Source organism: Lactuca virosa, chromosome 2 (genome assembly GCF_052849685.1).
Source record: "Lactuca virosa cultivar CGN04683 chromosome 2, Lactuca_virosa_CGN04683_v6, whole genome shotgun sequence".
Lineage (NCBI taxonomy): Eukaryota > Viridiplantae > Streptophyta > Magnoliopsida > Asterales > Asteraceae > Lactuca > Lactuca virosa.
The window spans coordinates 258,861,988-258,883,085 of record NC_136427.1 but is presented as its reverse complement, the minus strand read 5'-3'; positions in this window follow the sequence as shown (position 1 = coordinate 258,883,085).

Sequence of the window (21,098 nt, the reverse complement as noted above, 5' to 3'; positions counted from 1 at the left end):
ATTTGAGAGTTTCTCCTAGTGCTTTTTTGTTTCTAGCTATATTTAAAACCCAAGAGTTTTCTTGAGGATTTATGTCGCAGAATTGTTTATCTTTGACATGGCCTATTTCTGAAAAGACATCATCAAGTTCGATGTACTCGTCTTTCTTGTAGTCTATGCTATGGTGACTATTGGTCAGGGCATATCCTATGAGATAGGTTATGGTGAATGGTTTATCACCTGGGTTCATAAGGTCACTTCTTTCAAAGTGATGTATAAAAGATAAAGTTTTATCTATATTTGCAGATTTCAAATCCAGAGCAAATTTTGGATAGACTGAAAACATAAATTTTTGGTAAGCAAGGTTTCCCCTAGCAGCACCTAAGATGCAGTCCTGTCTGTCAGTAATTCTGTTGTCAATTAAGGCCATTTTTATGGGAGAATTTATTCCTGCTTGGAATTGAGATTTTATCAAAAATTTTACAGCTCCGATATGGACCATTCTTATTTTGGATCTAATCTCAACTGGAATACTTTTCAAGTTATTGTTTATTTGTTCTTTAGTTAAAAGGGGTAGAAAGAAAGCTCCTATTGTGTCTTTTATGTCTACAGACATTTCTTTAGTACTAACAAAGTAGAAAATTTCATTTTTTCATTTAAGTGGATTTAAAATACTAAGTTTAGAAGGAACATTTTTGAAAATGTTTTCTTTCTTTATTTTTAAATCTGTTTTCTTAACTCGAGAGAGAAGGTCTTGTTTTATTAAGAGGTTTGCATGAAAGCCGTCTTCATCCTCAACATAAGTTAGGATTTGTTTTTCTTCTGAATCATTTTCTTCAGAATTGTTGAAAATTTCTTTATTCATTTTAAGAAATGTTAACAAGTTAAAATCCTTTTTCTGAGTTCTGAAACTGAGTTTAAAGCTTTATCAAGGTGTTCTTGATGCATTTTTTGCCTATGAAGGAGGTACTTACGTATATTAACCATGGTTGGTATATATTCGTGAGTATGTTTATTTTGTGCTTGTAGAATTCTGAAATTTATATGCACTAAATCTTTTTTATTACTTAAAAGTATTTCTTTATGTTGAGAAATCTCATTCTCTTTATTACGAATTTTTTCGAAAATTCCACTGTAAAGTGTTTCATTATAATGTAATGCCATTTTAACAGAGGCTCTGATACCAGTTTGATATGTGTGCGGTTTTGTGCGGGGTTTGTCTTTAACAAGAAGAAGGGAATAGATGCAAAAATTGTAAAGAGAAAACGCATTTAATCAATAAGTGTTTTGGAGTAGGAGTATTACTTACATAGATAGAAACTATTCAAGCCAGCCTGTGTCATCCTTTGGTCTGTGTGGTTGCTTTCCCTGTTGGCCTCATGCCTGCGGTACTGTTGACCATCGTCGACCTGACACTCTGTCACTTACAGGTTTCATGACTCTATTTTGTATGAACACTCAAGTATAACAAAACATCGATTTATTGATAAAAGAGCTCCCAAGATGGGAGTACTCTTACAATATTTTACATCTTCTCCCCTCTAAGGGAGATTTTACTCACAAGACATTAAAATTTTATAGGATAGAGAGTGTTTTTCTTGCACTTGTTATTGCGATGCCCTTAATGAAAACATAACTCTCAATTTATAGATACATTGAGAGGGTCTGATAATTGTTTGTTACGTCAGGCATGACGTTTCTCTCCACTAACGAATTACATTATTGTGGATAGCTGGAAGGCATCTCTAAAAGGTAAGACGCATTATTTTTCTGAGTGGATGGAAGTGTGCGGAGCATCTTTTATTAACATGATGAGGATTTGTCATCTTCAGAGGAGGGCCCCTCCTTTGTCTCCGAATCTTTGCTTTCGCAAAAGTGACAGAGATGTTCTTCGAAAAGTTGTTCTGCATGTCGGCAGAAGTGTTGGTGTGTAGCGTTGGAGACTTCCATGGTATTGTTCATGAATTTTTCGCCAAACATAGAGGCTTGACGAAGATCTTCTTGACTGGTGTTGTAACTCCAGCTTGTAATTATACAATGTGAGTTGGTATAATTAATCTTCTTTTTTGAACTAGAGATAATCTCAATGATTTTTTCTGAGATTCTTCTTAACCCATTGATGCGATTGGGATGAAGAATTTCTGTGAATGGTAGATCTTTATCCTCCATTGGTCGAGATTGTTCAATTTCTCTATTGGTTTTAGAAAGACCAATTTCCAGAAAATGGTATGAAGAAAGAGTTGATTCTTGAATCCATTCTGGGAGTGAAGAGATGCATCTGATGTAGATCGGGTTATCTTTTGCTTTAAGTACTTTCTTTCGAAAGTTCTTAATGGATTCTACCATGCTGCTTGGGAAGAATTTGAGTTCTTGAAGGTTGCAACTTGGGTAGATATTGTCGATTAGTCCAGCTTGAAAGGCTTGGTAGACTAAATTTGCTACTGCTCCTTCGAGGAAGTTGAACAGACTTTTTGTCTTCTTATCCGTAGTGAAAAACTTTTCATAAAGAAGATCTTCTGGGCATGCAGCTCTTGCTTTCTTCCAGATTGTTCTGAAATCTTCAAAAGAGATTTCCGGATAGTTAACCGTTTGTTGAACGTCAATTGGAACGTCAAACCTTTGGTCTCTGTGAGCTTCTTTGACTTTTTGGATTTTTGGTCGAAGAAGTGGTTGGTTAGTTTTGCTTGTATCATCTTGATAGGTGGCAAGGCTTAATCTTGCAGATGCTTCATTTCTGAATTTTTTGCAAGTAACTTTATCAGCTTTACAGAAAGTTTATGTAATTCCCCAGTCGGTATGAACATCGGCATGTGGTCCTTTGTAGATTACATAAAATCTTTCAGCTTCTTTGTTAAGAGCTTTTTTGTAATCTGGTGTAAACTCCTGCACAGATTTGTTGGTGGGTGACAAAGTTGTCATTTTACTGATTCCTTCAGTACAAGGATTGGGGTTAACCAATAAGCTAGTTTTTCCTTCAGGAAGAGGAGTAGCTGTCTCCTTTATTATGCTTTTTAGCAAAGCATCAGCTTTCAACGGATTTGTCGATTCTTTACCAGGTGCCGTTTGCACTGGAATAGCCTTTGTTTTTAAGCTTTCGCTTTCCGGTACATTGGTGACCGTTGTTACTTGTTCATACAAGTTGATTTTCTGCTCAATTGCAGATAGCTCAATGAGGAGCATTTGTTTCTTTATCCTCAAAGTGTTGAGGTCTTCCATTTTTGTAAACTCAATTTTTGTTTACTTTTCTCTCTAATCTCCCCCTCTCTTTTTTGTAGGTGAAGTTTTTTGTGAGGAATATGTTATGAGGATCATATCCTTTTATAGGGCTCGAGAGGAGCAAGTGAGATCATGGATGATGTAAGGTATACCTGAAGTCACGGGTGAGGCAGTCTGCCAGTACATTTTTATTTCCTGCGAGATGTTCAACAGTGAAAGTATATCGTGAGAACCACTCTTGCCAACGTATTAGTCGGCCTAATTTGTTGTCTCCTGCAATCTTAGTTCGGAGGAAATAAGTAAAATTTTTATTATCTGTACGAACCAGGAAATTTACTGGTGTTAAATATACAGAGAATTTTGTAATAACTCTTTTTACAACGAGTAATTCTTTTTCATTGCTATGGTAGTTTTTCTCGGCTGCCTTGAAACTGTCAGAGGTGTACCTGCAAATTTGTTCTTCGTTTTTGGGGGTTTTAGCTTTTAAAACACCTCCCCAAAATTCATCAGAAGCATCAGTTTCAATAATTAAACTGTCTTCAATGTTTGGAAGATAAAGTTTTGGAAAATTGATTAAAACTTTCTTTATCTTTTTGATGTAGTCTGTATCAGCATTTGACCAATTCCAGATGACATCTTTTTTCAATTTTACCTGTAAAGGTTTTCTCATGGCTGCAAGTTTTTCAATATTTGTTTCAGCGTAAGTTAAAACACCAAGAAATCTTTGCAGTTGTTTTTTGTCTTCTAAAACATTTGGAAAGTCATGTAAATGTTCAAGAATATGCTTTTGAGGACAATGAGTACCCTCATTTATTTCTAAACCCAAAAAATTAATTTTTGTTTTGAAAAGATGAGCTTTCTTTTTTGAAAGTATTATTCCATATTTTAAAATGGTTCTGAGAACCTGTGTAACATGAACATAGTGCTCTTGTTCATCTTTGCTGAAGACCATGATGTCATCAACGTATACAGTACAGAAACCTTCAAGTCCTCAAAGGGCGTTCTGCATGTGTCTTTGAAAAATACTAGGAGCTTGTTTAAGCCCAAAGGGTAGTACTTTCCATTGAAAGAGTCCATCAGGACATGTGAAGGCAGTGAGAAGCTGCGATTCTTCATCAAGTAGGACTTGCCAGAAATCTGACTTGCAGTCAAAACTTGAATACATATTTTTTCCTCGTAGAAGAGTCAAAAGTTCGTGCATATTGGGAAGATTATGTGAGTCTCCAATAGTTGCATCATTGATTGCTTTGTAGTTGACAACCATGCGCTTCTTTCCTCTTCTTTTTTCTGCTTCTTTATTGACAAGAAAGGCAGGGGACATATGAGGGGATTTTGATTCTATAATTAGTCTCATATCAAGTAATTCCTTGATGTGTTTGGAGAATTCTTCTCTATCTTGTAGAGAGTAAACCATAGGTTTTTCTCTAATAACCGTTTTGGGATTAATGAGCTTAATTGAAGCTTTCATCCATCCTTTGATTTTATCTGGATCAATAGGATTTTCAGAACAAACTTTTTCAAGAAGATCTTCAATCTGTTTGAACCTGGTAGTTTGAATAGAAATAATCTTTTCTTTATTAATTCCTTCTTGGGTTATATTAGTACCCGGAATTTGTTTTTCTTTAGAGCTTTTTTCTTGAGTTTCGAGAAAACCTGGTTTTCCTTTGCTATAGGCTTCTGTGACCTTTTTTATAATTACCATATCATTATTAAGATGAAAGGCAATTCTATCTATCCATTGTATAAATGGTCCATAAACTTGACAAAAGTTGTTACCAATTATGATATCAATTCCTGAATTTTGTTGGTAAATACTGGGAACGTTGAAATGTTCTCCTAAAAGTTCGAGATTAATATTTCTACAAACTTTATTTATCTTTATGGTTTCACCATTTGCAATAGTGACACTAATTTCGTTGGGAGCATTTTCCCAGAGCTCATTCGGAATGATGAATTTGCTTGCAAGACATAAAGATGCACCTGTGTCTACAAAACAATGTACTCTAAATTTCTTATATCCTTTAAAGTTAAGGAAGGCAGAAACATAAATAGAGTTTGGATTAGTGAGATTCATGATAAGGGAATCATTAATCTTCTGGAGGTTTGCGCAAAAATGGTTAAACTCCTCCTCCCTAAAAAGTGGAGCATGTATGAGACTAGTCTGAGTCATCCGTGGTTGATTCGTTTTCATCAGAATTTGATGAAGAATCAGTTTCAACATGAAATGTAAAGACATGTTGTATACCTTCATACTCCTCTTCAAGAGCTTCATAACCTCCATTATTAGCGGTTTGTAAAACCTTGACTTTGTCAGGGTATTTTTTTTTCTATTTGGACATTCATTGGCATAGTGTCCTTCATTGCAGATCCAACATCTACATTTTTTCTTTCCTTGTGGACAGGAAGTAGTCTTCTTAGGTGATTCTTTTGAAGGTTTTTTGAAGTATTTTCCTGGTGAAAATTTTCTTCTTTTCTTTTTCCAGAAAGATTTGTATTTCTTTTTGTTTTTATATTTTTTCTTAGTATAAGTTTTCCTTCCAATATCAAAGTTTTTGAAATCAGAGAGAACGCTACAACAATCTTTACTTATTGTTTTGATACCAGTTTGATATGTGTGTGCGGTTTTGTGCGGGGTTTGTCTTTAACAAGAAGAAGGGAATAGATGCAAAAATTGTAAAGAGAAAAACTCATTTAATCAATAAGTGTTTTGGAGTAGGAGTATTACTTAGATAGAAACTATTCAAGCCAGCCTGTGTCATCCTTTGGTCTGTGTGGTTGCTTTCCCTGTTGGCCTCATGCCTGCGGTACTATTGACCATCGTCGACCTGACACTCTGTCACTTACAGGTTTCATGACTCTATTTTGTATGAACACTCAAGTATAACAAAACATGGATTTATTGATAAAAGAGCTCCCAAGATGGGAGTACTCTTACAATATTTTACATCTTCTCCCCTCTAAGGGAGATTTTACTCACAAGACATTAAAATTTTATAGGATAGAGAGTGTTTTTCTTGCACTTATTATTGCGATGCCCTTAATGAAAACATAATTCTCAATTTATAGATACATTCAGAGGGTCTGATAATTGTTTGTTACGTCAGGCATGACGTTTCTCTCCACTAACGAATTACATTATTGTGGATAGCTGGAAGGCATCTCTAAAAGGTAAGACGCATTATTTTTCTGAGTGGATGGAAGTGTGCGGAGCATCTTTTATTAAGATGATGAGGATTTGTCATCTTCAGAGGAGGGCCCCTCCTTTGTCTCCGAATCTTTGCTTTCGCAAAAGTGACAGAGATGTTCTTCGAAAAGTTGTTCTGCATGTCGGCAGAAGTGTTGGTGTGTAGCGTTGGAGACTTCCATGGTATTGTTCATGAATTTTTCGCCAAACATAGAGGCTTGACGAAGATCTTCTTGACTAGTGTTGTTGTAACTCCAGCTTGTAATTATACAATGTGAGTTGGTATAATTAATCTTCTTTTTTGAACCAGAGATAATCTCAATGATTTTTTCTGAGATTCTTCTTAACCCATTGATGCGATTGGGATGAAGAATTTCTGTGAATGGTAGATCTTTATCCTCCATTGGTCGAGATTGTTCAATTTCTCTATTGGTTTTAGAAAGACCAATTTCCAGAAAATGGTATGAAGAAAGAGTTGATTCTTGAATCCATTCTGGGAGTGAAGAGATGCATCTGATGTAGATCGGGTTATCTTTTGCTTTAAGTACTTTCTTTCGAATGTTCTTAATGGATTCTACCATGCTGCTTGGGAAGAATTTGAGTTCTTGAAGGTTGCAACTTGGGTAGATATTGTCGATTAGTCCAGCTTGAAAGGCTTGGTAGACTAAATTTGCATCTGCTCCTTCGAGGAAGTTGAACAGACTTTTTGTCTTCTTATCCGTAGTGAAAAACTTTTCATAAATAAGATCTTCTGGGCATGCAGCTCTTGCTTTCTTCTAGATTGTTCTGAAATCTTCAAAAGAGATTTCAGGAGAGTTAACCGTTTGTTGAACGTCAATTGGAACGTCAAACCTTTGGTCTCTGTGAGCTTCTTTGACTTTTTGGATTTTTGGTCGAAGAAGTGGTTGGTTAGTTTTGCTTGTATCATCTTGATAGGTGGCAAGGCTTAATCTTGCAGATGCTTCATTTCTGAATTTTTTGCAAGTAACTTTATCAGCTTTACAGAAAGTTTCTGTAATTCCCCAGTCCGTATGAACATCGGCATGTGGTCCTTTGTAGATTACATAAAATCTTTCAGCTTCTTTGTTAAGAGCTTTTTTGTAATCTGGTGTAAACTCGTGCACAGATTTGTTGGTGGGTGACAAAGTTGTCATTTTACTGATTCCTTCAGTACAAGGATTGGGGTTAACCAATAAGCTAGTTTTTCCTTCAGGAAGAGGAGTAGCTGTCTCCTTTATTATGCTTTTTAGCAAAGCATCAGCTTTCAACGGATTTGTCGATTCTTTACCAGGTGCCGTTTGCACTGGAATAGCCTTTGTTTTTAAGCTTTCGCTTTCCGGTACATTGGTGACCGTTGTTACTTGTTCATACAAGTTGATTTTCTGCTCAATTGCAGATAGCTCAATGAGGAGCATTTGTTTCTTTATCCTCAAAGTGTTGAGGTCTTCCATTTTTGTAAACTCAATTTTTGTTTACTTTTCTCTCTAATCTCCCCCTTTCTTTTTTGTAGGTGAAGTTTTTTGTGAGGAATATGTCATGAGGATCATATCCTTTTATAGGGCTCGAGAGGAGCAATTGAGATCATGGATGATGTAAGGTATACCTGAAGTCACGGGTGAGGCAGTCTGCCAGTACATTTTTATTTCCTGCGAGATGTTCAACAGTGAAAGTATATCGTGAGAACCACCCTTGCCAACGTATTAGTCGGCCTAATTTGTTGTCTCCTGCAATCTTAGTTCGGAGGAAATAAGTAAAATTTTTATTATCTGTACGAACTAGGAAATTTACTGGTGTTAAATATACAGAGAATTTTGTAATAACTCTTTTTACAACGAGTAATTCTTTTTCATTGCTATGGTAGTTTTTCTCGGCTGCCTTGAAACTGCCAGAGGTGTACCTGCAAATTTGTTCTTCGTTTTTGGGGGTTTTAGCTTTTAAAACACCTCCCCAAAATTCATCAGAAGCATCAGTTTCAATAATTAAACTGTCTTCAATGTTTGGAAGATAAAGTTTTGGAAAATTGATTAAAACTTTCTTTATCTTTTTGATGTAGTCTGTATCAGCATTTGACCAATTCCAGATGACATCTTTTTTCAATTTTACCTGTAAAGGTTTTCTCATGGCTGCAAGTTTTTCAATATATGTTTCAGCGAAAGTTAAAACACCAAGAAATCTTTGCATTTGTTTTTTGTCTTCTAAAACATTTGGAAAGTCATGTAAATGTTCAAGAATATGCTTTTGAGGACAATGAGTACCCTCATTTATTTCTAAACCCAAAAAATTAATTTTTGTTTTGAAAAGATGAGCTTTCTTTTTTTAAAGTATTATTCCATATTTTAAAATGGTTCTGAGAACCTGTGTAGCATGGACATAGTGCTCTTGTTCATCTTTGCTGAAGACCATGATGTCATCAACGTATACAGTACGTAAACCTTCAAGTCCTCGAAGGGCGTTCTGCATCTGTCTTTGAAAAATACTAGGAGCTTGTTTAAGCCTAAAGGGTAGTACTTTCCATTGAAAGAGTCCATCAGGACATGTGAAGGCAGTGAGAAGCTGCGATTCTTCATCAAGTAGGACTTGCCAGAAACCTGACTTGCAGTCAAAACTTGAATACATATTTTTTTTCCTCGTAGAAGAGTCAAAAGTTCGTGCATATTGGGAAGATTATGTGAGTCTCCAATAGTTGCATCATTGATTGCTTTGTAGTTGACAACCATGCGCTTCTTTCCTCTTCTTTTTTCTGCTTCTTTATTGACAAGAAAGGCAGGGGACATATGAGGGGATTTTGATTCTATAATTAGTCTCATATCAAGTAATTCCTTGATTTGTTTGGAGAATTCTTCTCTATCTTGTAGAGAGTAAACCATAGGTTTTTCTCTAATAACCGTTTTGGGATTAATGAGCTTAATTGAAGCTTTCATCCATCCTTTGGTTTTATCTAGATCAATAGGATTTTCAGAACAAACTTTTTCAAGAAGATCTTCAATCTGTTTGAACCTGGTAGTTTGAATAGAAATAATCCTTTCTTTATTAATTCCTTCTTGGGTTATATTAGTACCCGGAATTTGTTTTTCTTTAGAGCCTTTTTCTTGAGTTTCGAGAAAACCTGGTTTTCCTTTGCTATAGGCTCCTGTGACCTTTTTTATAATTACTATATCATTATTAAGATGAAAGGCAATTCTATCTATCCATTGTATAAATGGTCCATAAACTTGACAAAAGTTGTTACCAATTATGATATCAATTCCTGAATTTTGTTGGTAAATAGTGGGAACGTTGAAATGTTCTCCTGAAAGTTCGAGATTAATATTTCTACAAACTTTATTTATCTTTATGGTTTCACCATTTGCAATAGTGGCACTAATTTCTTTGGGAGCATTTTCCCAGAGCTCATCCGGAATGATGAATTTGCTTGCAAGACATAAAGATGCACCTGTGTCTACAAAACAATGTACTCTAAATTTCTTATATCCTTTAAAGTTAAGGAAGGAAGAAACATAAATAGAGTTTGGATTAGTGAGATTCATGATAAGGGAATCATTAATCTTCTGGAGGTTTGCGCAAAAATGGTTAAACTCCTCCTCCCTAAAAAGTGGAGCCTGTATGAGACTAGTCTGAGTCATCCGTGGTTGATTCGTTTTCATCAGAATTTGATGAAGAATCAGTTTCAACATGAAATGTAAAGACATGTTGTATACCTTCATACTCCTCTTCAAGAGCTTCATAACCTCCATTATTAGCGGTTTGTAAAACCTTGACTTTGTCAGGGTATTTTTTTCTATTTGGACATTCATTGGCATAGTGTCCTTCTTCATTGCAGATCCAACATCTACATTTTTTCTTTCCTTGTGGACAGTAAGTAGTCTTCTTAGGTGATTCTTTTGAAGGTTTTTTGAAGTATTTTCCTGGTGAAAATTTTCTTCTTTTCTTTTTCCAGAAAGATTTGTATTTCTTTTTGTTTTTATATTTTTTCTTAGTATAAGTTTTCCTTCCAATATCAAAGTTTTTGAAATCAGAGAGAATGCTACAACAATCTTTACTTATTGTTTTGAGTTTTTGTTGTTTATATCTGTCTTGACAGATTCTATCAATTTCTTCCTTTGCAATTTTTGTTGCATAAGAAAGACTGGTTTGCTGGATTTCTCCAGTAGCTTCTTTTTTCCATCTTTCAGTACAGATTTCTCCAATAATTGGAATTTTCATTAGATAAGCAGATATCCATTGTGCATATTCACTTCTTTGGGGAATATCATATAGATATGATTCATACATACATGTGTATTTGTCGAGAAGACTAATATCATGTAACTGGAGTTTTGTCATTGAAACTCTTGCTACGTCAACTTTCTTATTAATGGTAAAGTCTTTATTAGAAATATAATCAAGACCTAAGAAAGTAGTGTATATGACATTTATGAGATTATCAAAAAGATCTGAACCATGCAAATCTTCATTCCAATTATTGTTTCTTAGGAACTTTTGCACAATTCCATCAGTTTTGTGTTCTAAAAGTAGAAGAACATTTTTTGCTTTTTCAAATTCATCTGGGTTTGTCTGTAAGATTAGTGAAATCTCAGTAACCCATTTTTCTACAACTCTTTCTCTGAGTTTTAGATCTTGGAGACAATCAATATTGAGTATATTGATCGTATTGGGTCCTTTGCTACTATCTGGAATACCATTGTGTACAGGCATTTTGAACTCATATTTCTTTTTATTGCCTCTTCTTGTGGCTGTATAAGAAGATTCTGCTTCATCATCTTCCATATCTGAATATTCGAACTTAACAGTCTTTGTATTAATTTTAAAGTTATCTTCTTGTTCCGATTCAGTATCAGGTTCATCTATTTTAGTCATTCTAAAATATTGATCAAAAAGTTTGGGTTCTTTTTGATACAATTCTTCGCATTCTTTAGTTTCTAAAGATAAAAGCTGAATAAGTTTTTGGTCAGCCTTATCATAATCTTCATATTGAAGGTTAAAGAAATATTTCTCAAGTTTCTCAGAGATTGTTTCTTTCATTTTTGCTCTTTTTTGAAAATATCAATTTTCTGGGAGTCTTTTGAGCTTCCTAAGTCAGGGTTTCCAATACTAGGATTGGGAGGTGAGTATTTCTTAAGACCTGAATATTTTCCAGGTTTGGTTTTTTGCTCTATGATGTAAATATTCTTGATGTGTTCGAGAATGTCTTTATTACAAGGGCAAGAGTCAATATTTTCAGATAACTCTTTAGTAATGTCTGCAATAATTTTTGCAGATGCTACTTCCAACTGTGTAGTGGTTACGTATTTATTGACTGTTAAGTCAAAGTTTATGATCAGCCCATCTGTTTTTTCATTGAGGAGGTTGATTGATCTATTGAGCTCGGGAATCGAGGTCATCCTATTAGTTGTTTTAACTGATCTTGTATATTAGTGATCTTAAGGTTGTTTTTCTTAAGAGTGCCTTCAATATTTGCCTTTTTGGCGACTTCTTCAACAAAATGGTTGTTTTTTAAAGAGTTTTCTAAAAGAATAGAATGTTTGTCAATAGACTGGGTTAACTTGATAGTTAATTTATTTTGCCTTTCAATAACTTCGAAGAATTTTTCAAAATCATTTTTATCAAGATTGTTTTTAACCAAAAAGGCTAAATCGTTTTTAAATTGGTTAAAAGGTATTTTATTTTTTGAAATATCTTTTGAAATAGCAAGGTAATGGCTTATTTTTGAAGTTTTTAAGAGACATCTTGCAATGATCTGGTTGAGATTATTGCAATGATTTACAATTGTTTGAATACCAGCTTTTCCAGAAGTAGAGAAAATGTATTCTTTCTTTTCAGTATTGTCGTCAAGAGTTTTAATTTTTACTGTTTTACCTTTTTTATAAAAATGAGGAAAATCTATTTTATTACTCATTTATAACTTCAGAGATTTGTTTGATATTCTGACGTAGACTATCAATTTTTAAAGACATGTTTCTTATCAAGTTACTATCTTTTCTTTCTGAGCTTTCTCCTATATGGAGTTAATCCATAGAAATTCTTGGTCTAAGAGTTTCTCCTAGTGCTTTTTTGTTTCTAGCTATATTTAAAACCCAAGAGTTTTCTTGAGGATTTATGTCGCATAATTGTTTATCTTTGACATGACCTATTTCTGAAAAGACATCATCAAGTTCGATGTACTCGTCTTTCTTGTAGTCTATGCTATGGTGACTATTGGTTAGGGCATATCCTATGAGATAGGTTATGGTGAATGGTTTATCACCTGGGTTCATAAGGTCAGTTCTTTCAAAGTGATGTATAAAAGATAAAGTTTTATCTATATTTGCAGATTTCAAATCTAGAGCAAATTTTGGATAGACTGAAAACATAAATTTTTGGTAAGCAAGGTTTCCCCTAGCAGCACCTAAGATGCAGTCCTGTCTGTCAGTAATTCTGTTGTCAATTAAGGCCATTTTTATGGGAGAATTTATTCCTGCTTGGAATTGAGATTTTATCAAAATTTTTACAGCTCTGATATGGACCATTCTTATTTTTGATCTAATCTCAACTGGAATACTTTTCAAGTTATTGTTTATTTGTTCTTTAGTTAAAAGGGGTAGAAAGACAGCTCCTATTGTGTCTTTTATGTCTACAGACATTTCTTTACTACTAACAAAGTAGAAAATTTCATTTTTTCATTTAAGTGGATTTAAAATACTAAGTTTAGAAGGAACATTTTTAAAAATGTTTTCTTTCTTTATTTTTAAATCTGTTTTATTAACTCGAGAGAGAAGGTCTTGTTTTATTAAGAGGTTTGCATGAAAGCCGTCTTCATCCTCAACATAAGTTAGGATTTGTTTTTCTTCTGAATCATTTTCTTCAGAATTGTTGAAAATATCTTTATTCATTTTAAGAAATGTTAACAAGTTAAAATCCTTTTTCTGAGTTCTGAAACTAAGTTTAAAGCTTTATCAAGGTGTTCTTTATGCATTTTTTTGCCTATGAAGGAGGTACTTACGTATATTAACCATGGTTGGTATATATTCGTGAGTATGTTTATTTTGTGCTTGTAGAATTCTGAAATTTATATGCACTAAATCTTTTTTATTACTTAAAAGTATTTCTTTATGTTGAGAAATCTCATTCTCTTCATTACGAATTTTTTCGAAAATTCCACTGTAAAGTGTTTCATTATAATGTAATGCCATTTTAACAAAGGCTCTGATACCAGTTTGATATGTGTGTGCGGTTTTGTGCGGGGTTTGTCTTTAACAAGAAGAAGGGAATAGATGCAAAAATTGTAAAGAGAAAACTCATTTAATCAATAAGTGTTTTGGAGTAGGAGTATTACTTACATAGATAGAAACTTTTCAAGTCAGCCTGTGTCATCCTTTGGTCTGTGTGGTTGCTTTCCCTGTTGGCCTCATGCCTGCGGTACTGTTGACCATCGTCGACCTGACACTCTGTCACTTACAGGTTTCATGACTCTATTTTGTATGAACACTCAAGTATAACAAAACATGGATTTATTGATAAAAGAGCTCCCAAGATGGGAGTACTCTTACAATATTTTACATCTTCTCCACTCTAAGGGAGATTTTACTCACAAGACATTAAAATTTTATAGGATAGAGAGTGTTTTTCTTGCACTTGTTATTGCGATGCCCTTAATGAAAACATAACTCTCAATTTATAGATACATTGAGAGGGTCTGATAATTGTTTGTTACGTCAGGCATGACGTTTCTCTCCACTAACGAATTACATTATTGTGGATAGCTGGAAGGCATCTCTAAAAGGTAAGACGCATTATTTTTCTGAGTGGATGGAAGTGTGCGGAGCATCTTTTATTAAGATGATGACGATTTGTCATCTTCATAGGAGGGCCCCTCCTTTGTCTCCGAATCTTTGCTTTCGTAAAAGTGACAGAGATGTTCTTCGAAAAGTTGTTCTGCATGTCGGCAGAAGTGTTGGTGTGTAGCGTTGGAGACTTCCATGGTATTGTTCATGAATTTTTCGCCAAACATAGAGGCTTGACGAAGATCTTCTTGACTGGTGTTGTTGTAACTCCAGCTTGTAATTATACAATATGAGTTGGTATAATTAATATTCTTTTTTGAACCAGAGATAATCTCAATGATTTTTTCTGAGATTCTTCTTAACCCATTGATGCGATTGGGATGAAGAATTTCTGTGAATGGTAGATCTTTATCCTCCATTGGTCGAGATTGTTCAATTTCTCTATTGGTTTTACAAAGACCAATTTCCAGAAAATGGTATGAAGAAAGAGTTGATTCTTGAATCCATTCTGGGAGTGAAGAGATGCATCTGATGTAGATCGGGTTATCTTTTGCTTTAAGTACTTTCTTTCGAAAGTTCTTAATGGATTCTACCATGCTGCTTGGGAAGAATTTGAGTTCTTGAAGGTTGCAACTTGGGTAGATATTGTCGATTAGTCCAGCTTGAAAGGCTTGGTAGACTAAATTTGCATCTGCTCCTTCGAGGAAGTTGAACAGACTTTTTGTCTTCTTATCCGTAGTGAAAAACTTTTCATAAATAAGATCTTCTGGGCATGCAGCTCTTGCTTTCTTCCAGATTGTTCTGAAATCTTCAAAAGAGATTTCAGGATAGTTAACCGTTTGTTGAACGTCAATTGGAACGTCAAACCTTTGGTCTCTGTGAGCTTCTTTGACTTTTTGGATTTTTGGTCGAAGAAGTGGTTGGTTAGTTTTGCTTGTATCATCTTGATAGGTGGCAAGGCTTAATCTTGCAGATGCTTCATTTCTTAATTTTTTGCAAGTAACTTTATCAGCTTTACAGAAAGTTTCTGTAATTCCCCAGTCAGTATGAACACCGGCATGTGGTCCTTTGTAGATTACATAAAATCTTTCAGCTTCTTTGTTAAGAGCTTTTTTGTAATCTGGTGTAAACTCCTGCACAGATTTGTTGGTGGGTGACAAAGTTGTCATTTTACTGATTCCTTCAGTACAAGGATTGGGGTTAACCAATAAGCTAGTTTTTCCTTCAGGAAGAGGAGTAGCTGTCTCCTTTATTATGCTTTTTAGCAAAGCATCAGCTTTCAACGGATTTGTCGATTCTTTACCAGGTGCCGTTTGCACTGGAATAGCCTTTGTTTTTAAGCTTTCGCTTTCCGGTACATTGGTGACCGTTGTTACTTGTTCATACAAGTTGATTTTCTGCTCAATTGCAGATAGCTCAATGAGGAGCATTTGTTTCTTTATCCTCAAAGTGTTGAGGTCTTCCATTTTTGTAAACTCAATTTTTGTTTACTTTTCTCTCTAATCTCCCCCTCTCTTTTTTGTAGGTGAAGTTTTTTGTGAGGAATATGTCATGAGGATCATATCCTTTTATAGGGCTCGAGAGGAGCAAGTGAGATCATGGATGATGTAAGGTATACCTGAAGTCACGGGTGAGGCAGTCTGCCAGTACATTTTTATTTCCTGCGAGATGTTCAACAGTGAAAGTATATCGTGAGAACCACGCTTGCCAACGTATTAGTCGGCCTAATTTGTTGTCTCCTGCAATCTTAGTTCGGAGGAAATAAGTAAAATTTTTATTATCTGTACGAACCATGAAATTTACTGGTGTTAAATATACAGAGAATTTTGTAATAACTCTTTTTACAGCGAGTAATTCTTTTTCATTGCTATGGTAGTTTTTCTCGGCTGCCTTGAAACTGCCAGAGGTGTACCTGCAAATTTGTTCTTCGTTTTTGGGGGTTTTAGCTTTTAAAACACCTCCCCAAAATTCATCAGAAGCATCAGTTTCAATAATTAAATTGTCTTCAATGTTTGGAAGATAAAGTTTTGGAAAATTGATTAAAACTTTCTTTATCTTTTTGATGTAGTCTGTATCAGCATTTGACCAATTCCAGATGACATCTTTTTTCAATTTTACCTGTAAAGGTTTTCTCATGGCTGCAAGTTTTTCAATATATGTTTCAGCGTAAGTTAAAACACCAAGAAATCTTTGCAGTTGTTTTTTGTCTTCTAAAACATTTGGAAAGTCATGTAAATGTTCAAGAATATGCTTTTGAGGACAATGAGTACCCTCATTTATTTCTAAACCCAAAAAATTAATTTTTGTTTTGAAAAGATGAGCTTTCTTTTTTGAAAGTATTATTCCATATTTTAAAATGGTTCTGAGAACCTGTGTAACATGGACATAGTGCTCTTGTTCATCTTTGCTGAAGACCATGATGTCATCAACGTATACAGTACATAAACCTTCAAGTCCTCGAAGGGCGTTCTGCATGTGTCTTTGAAAAATACTAGGAGCTTGTTTAAGCCCAAAGGGTAGTACTTTCCATTGAAAGAGTCCATCAGGACATTTGAAGGCAGTGAGAAGCTGCGATTCTTCATCAAGTAGGACTTGCCAGAAACCTGACTTGCAGCCAAAACTTGAATACATATTTTTTCCTCGTAGAAGAGTCAAACGTTCGTGCATATTGGGAAGATTATGTGAGTCTCCAATAGTTGCATCATTGATTGCTTTGTAGTTGACAACCATGCGCTTCTTTCCTCTTCTTTTTTCTGCTTCTTTATTGACAAGAAAGGCAGGGGACATATGAGGGGATTTTGATTCTATAATTAGTCTCATATCAAGTAATTCCTTGATTTGTTTGGAGAATTCTTCTCTATCTTGTAGAGAGTAAACCATAGGTTTTTCTCTAATAACCGTTTTGGGATTAATGAGCTTAATTGAAGCTTTCATCTATCCTTTGGTTTTATCTGGATCAATAGGATTTTCAGAACAAACTTTTTCAAGAAGATCTTCAATCTGTTTGAATCTGGTAGTTTGAATAGAAATAATCCTTTCTTTATTAATTCCTTCTTGGGTTATATTAGTACCCGAAATTTGTTTTTCTTTAGAGCCTTTTTCTTGAGTTTCGAGAAAACCTGGTTTTCCTTTGCTATAGGCTTCTGTGACCTTTTTTATAATTACCATATCATTATTAAGATGAAAGGCAATTTTATCTATCCATTGTATAAATGGTCCATAAACTTGACAAAAGTTGTTACCAATTATGATATCAATTCCTGAATTTTGTTGGTAAATAGTGGGAACATTGAAATGTTCTCCTGAAAGTTCGAGATTAATATTTCTACAAACTTTATTTATCTTTATGGTTTCACCATTTGCAATAGTGGCACTAATTTCTTTGGGAGCATTTTCCCAGAGCTCATCCGGAATGATGAATTTGCTTGCAAGACATAAAGATGCACCTGTGTCTACAAAACAATGTACTCTAAATTTCTTATATCCTTTAAAGTTAAGGAAGGCAGAAACATAAATAGAGTTTGGATTAGTGAGATTCATGATAAGGGAATCATTAATCTTCTGGAGGTTTGCGCAAAAATGGTTAAACTCCTCCTCCCTAAAAAGTGGAGCCTGTATGAGACTAGTCTGAGTCATCCGTGGTTGATTCGTTTTCATCAGAATTTGATGAAGAATCAGTTTCAACATGAAATGTAAAGACATGTTGTATACCTTCATACTCCTCTTCAAGAACTTCATAACCTCCATTATTAGCGGTTTGTAAAACCTTGACTTTGTCAGGGTATTTTTTTCTATTTGGACATTCATTGGCATAGTGTCCTTCTTCATTGCAGATCCAACATCTACATTTTTTCTTTCCTTGTGGACAGTAAGTAGTCTTCTTAGGTGATTCTTTTGAAGGTTTTTTGAAGTATTTTCCTGGTGAAAATTTTATTCTTTTCTTTTTCCAGAAAGATTTGTATTTCTTTTTGTTTTTATATTTTTTCTTTGTATAAGTTTTCCTTCCAATATCAAAGTTTTTGAAATCAGAGAGAATGCTACAACAATCTTTACTTATTGTTTTGAGTTTTTGTTGTTTATATCTGTCTTGACAGATTCTATCAATTTCTTCCTTTGCAATATTTGTTGCATAAGAAAGACTGGTTTGCTGGATTTCTCCAGTAGCTTCTTTTTTCCATCTTTCAGTACAGATTTCTCCAATAATTGGAATTTTCATTAGATAAGCAGATATCCATTGTGCATATTCACTTCTTTGGGGAATATCATATAGATATGATTCATACATACATGTGTATTTGTCGAGAAGACTAATATCATGTAACTGGAGTTTTGTCATTGAAACTCTTGCTACGTCAACTTTCTTATTAATGGTAAAGTCTTTATTAGAAATATAATCAAGACCTAAGAAAGTAGTGTATATGACATTTATGAGATTATCAAAAAGATCTGAACCATGCAAATCTTCATTCCAATTATTGTTTCTTAGGAACTTTTGCACAATTCCATCAGTTTTGTGTTCTAAAAGTAGAAGAACATTTTTTGCTTTTTCAAATTCATCTGGGTTTGTCTGTAAGATTAGTGAAATCTCAGTAACCCATTTTTCTACAACTCTTTCTCTGAGTTTTAGATCTTGGATACAATCAATATTGAGTATATTGATCGTATTGGGTCCTTTGCTACTATCTGGAATACCATTGTGTACAGGCATTTTGAACTCATATTTCTCTTTATTGCCTCTTCTTGTGGCTGTATAAGAAGATTCTGCTTCATCATCTTCCATATCTGAATATTCGAACTTAACAGTCTTTTTATTAGTTTTAAAGTTATCTTCTTGTTCTGATTCAGTATCAGGTTCATCTATTTTAGTCATTCTAAAATATTGATCAAAAAGTTTGGGTTCTTTTTGATACAATTCTTCGCATTCTTTAGTTTCTAAAGATAAAAGCTGAATAAGTTTTTGGTTAGCCTTATCATAATCTTCATATTGAAGGTTAAAGAAATATTTCTTAAGTTTCTCAGAGATTGTTTCTTTCATTTTTGCTCTTTTTTGAAAATATCAATTTTCTGGGAGTCTTTTGAGCTTCCTAAGTCAGGGTTTCCAATACTAGGATTGGGAGGTGAGTATTTCTTAAGACCTGAATATTTTCCAGGTTTGGTTTTTTGCTCTATGATGGAAATATTCTTGATGTGTTCAAGAATGTCTTTATTACAAGGGCAAGAGTCAATCTTTTCAGATAACTCTTTAGTAATGTCTGCAATAATTTTTGCAGATGCTACTTCCAACTGTGTAGTGGTTACGTATTTATTGACTGTTAAGTCAAAGTTTATGATCAGCCCATCTATTTTTTCATTGAGGAGGTTGATTGATCTATTGAGCTCGGGAATCGAGGTCATCCTATTAGTTGTTTTAACTGATCTTGTATATTAGTGATCTTAAGGTTGTTTTCCTTAAGAGTGCCTTCAATATTTGCCTTTTTGGCGACTTCTTCAACAAAATGGTTGTTTTTTTAAAGAGTTTTCTAAAAGAATAGAATGTTTGTCAATAGACTGGGTTAACTTGATAGTTAATTTATTTTGCCTTTCAATAACTTCGAAGAATTTTTCAAAATCATTTTTATCAAGATTGTTTTTAACCAAAAAGGCTAAATCGTTTTTAAATTGGTTAAAAGGTATTTTATTTTTTGAAATATCTTTTGAAATAGCAAGGTAATGACTTATTTTTGAAGTTTTTAAGAGACATCTTGCAATGATCTGGTTGAGATTATTGCAATGATTTACAATTGTTTGAATACCAGCTTTTCCAGAAGTAGAGAAAATGTATTCTTTCTTTTCAGTATTGTCGTCAAGAGTTTTAATTTTTACTGTTTTACCTTTTTTATAAAAATGAGGAAAATCTATTTTATTACTCATTTATAACTTCAGAGATTTGTTTGATATTCTGACGTAGACTATCAATTTTTAAAGACATGTTTCTTATCAAGTTACTATCTTTTCTTTCTGAGCTTTCTCCTATATGGAGTGAATCCATAGAAATTCTTGGTCTAAGAGTTTCTCCTAGTGCTTTTTTGTTTCTAGCTATATTTAAAACCCAAGAGTTTTCTTGAGGATTTATGTCGCATAATTGTTTATCTTTGACATGACCTATTTCTGAAAAGACATCATCAAGTTCGATGTACTCGTCTTTCTTGTAGTCTATGCTATGGTGACTATTGGTTAGGGCATATCCTATGAGATAGGTTATGGTGAATGGTTTATCACCTGGGTTCATAAGGTCAGTTCTTTCAAAGTGATGTATAAAAGATAAAGTTTTATCTATATTTTGCAGATTTCAAATCCAGAGCAAATTTTGGATAGACTGAAAACATAAATTTTTGGTAAGCAAGGTTTCCCCTAGCAGCACCTAAGATGCAGTCCTGTCTGTCAGTAATTCTGTTGTCAATTAAGGCCATTTTTATGGGAGAATTTATTCCTGCTTAGAATTGAGATTTTATCAAAAATTTTACAGCTCCGATATGGACCATTCTTATTTTTGATCTAATCTCAACTGGAATACTTTTCAAGTTATTGTTTATTTGTTCTTTAGTTAAAAGGGGTAGAAAGACAGCTCCTATTGTGTCTTTTATGTCTACAGACATTTCTTTAGTACTAACAAAGTAAAAAATTTCATTTTTTCTTTTAAGTGGATTTAAAATACTAAGTTTAGAAGGAACATTTTTGAAAATGTTTTCTTTCTTTATTTTTAAATCTGTTTTCTTAACTCGAGAGAGAAGGTCTTGTTTTATTAAGAGGTTTGCATGAAAGTCGTCTTCATCCTCAACATAAGTTAGGATTTGTTTTTCTTCTGAATCATTTTCTTCAGAATTGTTGAAAATTTCTTTATTCATTTTAAGAAATGTTAACAAGTTAAAATCCTTTTTCTGAGTTCTGAAACTGAGTTTAAAGCTTTATCAAGGTGTTCT